We start from the raw sequence: 6,973 nt of genomic DNA, 5'->3' as shown, positions 1-6,973 counted from the left end.
GAGGAAGGGAACCGGAGTTCCCGAAACGTGTCTGGGGAAAGAGTATGCTGATGCCTTGTTCCACACTGCATCCTGCTGGCAAGCTATTGCAGTAAAGATTTCGAACATTAATCTGCCTGCGTGTTTCCTTTCATGGGGGTTACTTTTTGAGATATATATAAACGCTGGTAGTTGGTTGTCTCCGTTTGAATTAAGTCCGCCCAGGAAGAAGGGCAAATGGCTCGAAATGCGTCGGCGGCTACAGATTGTTCAGAGGAAGTGAGTGAATATGCAAGCAACCCTGGGCTGTGCCTCCACCCATGGGGTAACTCTGTTGATAATTCTTGTGGTCGACCCCGGCCACGGATGGCATCACCATTTTGATTGTTTTGGGTCCGCTGCCGCCAAAGATCACGAGTGGCGTGCGGAACGGGGATGCTCAGATATGCATTTACTCACGATGAGTCATCTACTGAATTGTTTTTAATTTTGAAATGGACTGTTTGGCAGCACTCCATTTGGACCTTGATTGTATGCAACTACCAGTCCCATAATTCAGTTCATTTGACCACTTGGCAGGAAATGTAATAAAAGAGGAAAACGCTGGTGGTTGGTTGCCTCCATTTGAATTAAGTCCGTCCAGGAAGAAGGGCAAATGGCCCGAAACCCTTCAGCGGCTACAGATTGTTCAGAGGACGTGAGTGAAAATGCAAGCAACCCTGGGGCTGTGCCTCCACCCATGGGGTAACTCTGTTGAGAGAGAGATATATATATATATATATTACACGAGTGCACAATCTTCTTCATTAAGGGCAGAGATTGTTAAAGCTCTTTTGCAGCAGACCCTGTCATTAAATACTGATGTGAAGGGGTGCATAGAGCAACCTCTGAAGGACAGCTACATTGTGAAAATATCAAAATGCAAATAAAGACATTATGTGCAGCTACACATCCACCCACGTTCTAGTGTTGCATAATTCAGCACTTACTTGGCAGCTGTTGATTAATTTCACGGGTGACGCTTCCTGCCAGCTGGCAGAAGAGAACCAGCGGAGGGATTTGGTCTGTTTTCCTCTGTGAATGCTGGACTTGTCAGCATCTCCTACTTTCTCTCTGTTCTTGGCTCTTACTGATATGAACCAAGAATGGTACCTGGGCCCTATCACAAAACATTTTTGACAGCTGCAATTTCAAGCACTTGGTGGTAAAGTTAATACAGTGCTGCTCCAAACACCTTTTCTACTGTTTTATGAAAACTGGATTCTAGAGGTGTTAATTGATGTTGTTTTTGTGCTGCTGTACTTTTGTTCTGCATCATTGAAATGTGATTTGGCTGTGTTTTACTGATGTTGGGCTGTGTTCTCTTTGGACTGTTTTGTAGTGCTGAGCCCTGTTATGTTTTAATTGTGTTGGTTGTATCACTTTGTGTACGTAATTACAAGGGTCGGACTATGGCAGAAAATCGACCTAGGCACTTAAAAAAAAGCGCTTCCCCATTACTGAATTTGATTGCTAAAAGAATAGCCCATGTTTGCAAATTGTGACAGATATGAATTTGCAAGGATACACTGTATACGTTTATTGCAAAGTATGGAAGACTGAATTCGTTTGAGTTTGCTGCAGACAATGCTTGTATTAATATCAGGGAAATCAACAATATAAACCTGCCCAGCAGATCATAAAACAGGCCCACACACAGCCAGAAATTGGCCAATACACTGACATAGCAGACCAGCCCTTCGGGCACTGCCTGATGGCCCTATAAGCCGGTCCAACCCAGGTTATTACATTATGGTTGGTTGTTTGGACATGCCAAAAAATGCTGTTGTATTTCCAGCCAAAAGCAGCATTTACATTGAAAGTTCCTGTGACAAGCACCCATTTACCAAAAAGACTTAGTTGCTCCAGTTCTAAAATGAATTAATACACCTGTCAGCCCAAAACTTTGGCAAAGACCGTTTTTAGGTCAAGCCTAGGCAGCGCGCATGAGCTGTCTGCAAGACCTGATGTAATCTGTATATGGAGGGTAATCCCAGCTGCTGCTTGTCATTGGTTCACTCCTATGTTGCTCTTGTTTCCTGGCTCCTTATTGGTTGGCACTCCCAAAACATCAAGCCCGTTTTCTGGCAAGGAGCACCAGCCAAATACAGTTTTTTTACTTATGCTACTAGGTGTTTATAGATTTCGTTTAGGGACTACTTCTTCTTCTTTGGTGCTAGTGATATTATATCAGCATGACGCCTAGCACGGTGCCCGCTTTCATAATTTTATTTGTATCACAATGGCGCCCACTACTCAGGCTGCCATGAGCAAAAATGTAATATGCACGAGTGCCGCGCTTCATGTTGTAGCACGGCACCCTCTTCGTATCACCATGGCTCCCACTTCAAGGGCTGCCATGCACATAATTTTGATATGCAAGGGTGCCATGCTTCATGTTGTAGCACAGCGCCCGTTTGGATGTTTTTATTATTATTTATTTCAGCATGGCACCTGCTTTAAGGACCGCCATGCACATAAATTTAATATGCATTAGGCCTGGGCGAAAATTTCGTTCCGTTCGCGGAAATTGCGATAATTTGACATTTTCGCGTTCCGCGGAGAGCGTGAAAATGTCAAAATTTCCGGTTTCCACAGCTTGGCGATAATTTGTTTCTTGCTCGCGCTGTAAATTAATACATTCTCGCGCGATCGCCTTACCTGAATCCCTGCATTCGCCGACAAGTTTTCTTGATCCGGTCGCGTTCTCCATGAGATGTTGTATTGTTTTTAGCCATTTGCGCTGTCTCGCGACAGTTCGCGCCCGCAGTGACGTCATGCGTCGTGCGATCACGTCTTTCTTCTCGCGATCATGCACCGCAAGACAACTCAAAACAAGATGGCCGCGCCCGCAAGCAACCACATGGGTAAGTTGGCGACCCGCAACCATGCAGAAAATCTCGCGAACATGCCGGAAAAAAACTTCCGCATCTTCGCGATATTTCCGCTTGTTTGCGATAATTTTAAACATTTTCGTGATAATTTGCGAAAGTTAATTTCGCAAATTCCGCCCACCCCTAATATGCATGTGCATCGCGCTTCATGTTGTAGCATGGCGCCTGCTGCCAATTTTTTCTTGCAGGTTAGTGCAGCAGTCTGGAGCCAGTAGCATGCTGGCCAGCTTGGGAACCGCAGCCAGCTGCTCAGGGACCAGGGCAAAAGCAGAAGACTCACCTGCAAGGGCACCCCAGATAACCACAGTCCAGGAACACCAGCAGTAGGAATGCAGCTCTGGGCATAGGGGCAGCATGGGCATAGGAGCAGAAGTACTGCAGAAGGGGTGCAGGCACCAGCTAATTTATGAGGAATCTATCTCCTCATCCCGCAGTCTTTTACCCCGCAGGGAATCACAACGAGGTCGTTATAACGACCGTGTTGTGCTTCCCTGCGGGGACAAAGTTTTGCGGTAAACGTTGTTTACCATTTATGAGGCTTACACTGCGGCTTCTACTCTTACAAGGGCCCGGTACCGCCTCCCCTCGCTCCCTTTACACTGTCAGGCATGCTGCCCACCGGTTCATGTAGGAGCAATGTAAGGCTAAATGCATCTCCCCTCTGCGGTCTCCCCGCTGGACGCCATGGAGAGGGGGAAGCGGTCACTTTAAACAATTATCAGCTATCGCAAATAATCCTCCTCCAATCCTGGAATCTTGTGAGCACGTGTATTTATCCTTGTTTTATTTTAATATCGCCTGCTTTCATGTTTTTATTTTCATTGCCATGCGCATAAATTCATTATGCACGAGCGCCACGCTTCATGTTGTAGCACGGTGCCCTCTTGCATGTTTTTATAATTGTTCGGAGCGGGTGACCATATCGATCCCTTGAGAAGACTGAAACAAGCAGCTTCTGGAAGGAGGTCGCACCAAGATCCTTCATTAATTAACAACAGTGCTCTCAAACATTAGACTCCTCTGCAAAAAGCCTCTCATCTGTCTCTTCGAATGGATTGTCAGCACTGCAGTTTTTTGGCCACTATTTTTGGGAAGGCATTTGTGAACACCTTGTTGAAAGAAATACAGATCTGCAGTGTTTGATGGCTTTGGGGATGCACAGAACGCCTTTTCAATCGCACTGTTTGTAGTTGTATATGTAGTGTCCATGTTGGAAGGCAAGACTTTATTTCTCTTGAAACTCGTAGCACTTGTGCTTCTTTCCGTTCCAATCGCAGCCTGACTGTCCTCGTCTCACTGTTTTATTTTTTGTTTTGTTTTTTTAATTAAAATTTGTATTGTTTTACAAACATAACAGAGTGGCTTGGTCATCACATATTCATCACAGTCAGGAAATCTCTAGGTACAGGCAGCAAGAGATAAAGGCTAGCACGACTTGTTTATCACTTTAGAGCAGTATCTGTTCAGTCTGTGGCTTCCAGGCCGGGCCGGCGGGCCTGTGGGGGTTCACATATGTCCCCTCTGAATGCATTCCATCTGGACCACACCTCCCCCCATTTTCGAGGGCACCCCCGCACCATATATACAGTCTTCTCTTGCAGCATACACCAGTCCATGTCTCTTTGCCAGTCAGCCAGTTTCGGTGGAGCCGCTGCCCCCCAGAGGCGCGCGATGTTCCTCTTTGCCACCATTTGCCCAAGTACGACCCAGAGTTTCCCCCTCGCAGGTAAGTCTGTGGGTTCCCATATATTCAAAAGGCAGCGCTTGGCCTCTGGGCGTATGTCCACCTCACACGTCTCACTGTTTTTATGTACTTTTAAGATCCTATTTGATAATGATTGAACACTGTCTGAGCCCTGATGCCACCTCTGAAGAATGAGGAGTGTTAGCATCCACAGCTTGAACCTCTCCCATCATGCACAAGGTGGGCACTTGTCTTTTTTTCATCTTTGAAAACAAAGAAACGTGCTGCCCATATAATACAGTTTCAGGGGTGTGGCTGTATTTTTTTGTCCATTACTGATGGCCCGTCAGTCTTCAAGCCAGCAAATTGACAAGTAGTTGCGTTGTATTCAGTGTCTTTCAGCCCATTTGCATTTTTTGTCAAACGTACTCTGATTAATTAAGCATTCCTGAAACATCTGGTTTCTGTCTTCAGCTTCCATTTCACAAGATGGCTGGCTGCTAAGCTGCACAACTCCCTGGTCAGAATACAGAATGCCAAACTCTCCTTTTTCCGGAAAATATAGAATTTCTGCGGCAACTGAATTTTTGAGCAACATTTTTTCTTCTACAAAATTAGGGCCATATTATCAAGGAACGGCGATACCATTATCGCCACTTTAGCGGCAGGAAACTGCCGCTAAAGCGGCGATAATGGGCTTGATAATATGCCCTTGTGAATTCCCATAGAAGCCCAGGTTCTGGTGTGAACCTGGGCTTCTATGGGAATTCACAAGGGCATATTATCAAGCCCATTATCGCCGCTTTAGCAGCAGTTTCCTGCCGCCAAAGCGGCGATAATGGTATCGCCGTTTCTTGATAATATGGCCCTTAGTCTAATCAAGTTCATCACTATTCTGTGGCTCGCAATTGTTTGTTTTGCCAGAATTGTGCTTTTTGTCTTCATGATTAGATTTTTCCCCAATCCTGAGAGACCAGTTTTTCATTGTGGAGGTGCCACGTCTGAGCCATGAGCTTGGGTGCCGGATGCCATGGCTCTTTTGTGGTGGCCACACGAGATTTCCAGCACAAAGTGCACTGCCGTTGATGCCTTGCTTCACTGAAGTACTTACCTCCTTTCCCGCCTGTGCCATGGACAATGGGTGGAAGCTGGTGCAGTCATGGGAAGATTCCACTGCTTTCCTTTGCAACCGGAAAGGACAATCCAGAGGAGAGGAAGACTCATTCGCAGTGAACGTAAAATAGTCAGAAAGTTGCGAAAAAGAGCTGTCCAATGAGCTCATGGAGGAGCCTGAAGGGGACGTCCCTGGAGAAGACAAACTGGAGCAGCTGTTCCTCAAGTAAATATCGAGGGGCAGATTTACAACCCCCTTGCGCCGCCATTGCGTCACTTTTTTTGACTCAATGGCGGTGCAAACAATGCGCCCTATTCACAACGTGACGCATCTAGGGAGATGCGTCACGTTGTAAAACCCTGCGTCACATTATACCTGCGTCAGGTATAAAATATGCAGGGGGGCGTTCCTACGCAGGAAAGCCTCGTAAAAGTGACGCATTGAAATCTGCAAGATTTCACTGCGTCACTTTTAGGACGCCACCGCGTCAAAACCTTATGCCTGCTTAAAGCAGGCGTAAGGAGTGACGCAGCTCAATGAGGATAGGCCTTCCCCTGCATTGCTGGAGTTGCGTTGTGCTTGCGTAAAGACTCCAGCAATGCGTGACATTTGCCCTAACAGATGCGTCAGAATTTCTGATGCATCTGTCAATCCTTCCGCCATGGTGCCCCGTATTGTAAATACGGCGCATCCATGGTGGCGCAAGCATTTTTTAGGGTGGCGCAAGGAAAGTGACGCATCTCTATAGATGCTTCACTTTCTTGTAAATCTGCCCCTCATCTTAAAGGGGCAGGTGGTGAAAGCTGATTCACAAGCTCCTTTGCCTCCTCAGCTTGCTGGATGCCGCCTCGCTTATTCACATCAATACCCAATGTCAAACTGAGGTCAAAGGTTTTTGCCCCACCACTTGCAATGAACGGAGCTGTTTCAGGTAGTCCGCTTCTGTGTCAGACTTCACTGCATCACAGCTGGTTTTGCGGGCAGCACTGTCATACGATCCACTGTTCATGGAGGCACACTGTAAGGCTGAGAGCATCTTCCCTGCACGGTCTCCCCGCCGGACACCATGGAGAAGGGGAGGCGGTCACTGTCTACAAATAGCAGGCATGGCAGATAATCTTCCTCCAATCCTAGGATCTCGTGATCACATGCGTATTTATCCTTGTTTTATTTTAATATCACTCCTTAGTTTATTTCTTCACAGTTCTTTTATGTTTTTCCACCTTAAGCCAACCAAATCACTATTCTATGTCAACAATAGCA

General features: G+C 46.4%; 1 pseudogene; it reads right to left on the bottom strand.

Annotated features, from left to right (window-relative positions):
- Positions 1 to 4,736: 4,736 nt before the first annotated feature.
- On the bottom strand, positions 4,737 to 6,746 carry LOC146812605 (uncharacterized; annotated as a pseudogene).
- Positions 6,747 to 6,973: the final 227 nt, after the last annotated feature.

The sequence above is a fragment of the Triturus cristatus genome, chromosome 7, assembly GCF_964204655.1.
Source record: "Triturus cristatus chromosome 7, aTriCri1.1, whole genome shotgun sequence".
Lineage (NCBI taxonomy): Eukaryota > Metazoa > Chordata > Amphibia > Caudata > Salamandridae > Triturus > Triturus cristatus.
Note: the sequence above shows the minus strand (reverse complement) of the source record. Positions and strands in the feature narration are given on the sequence as shown.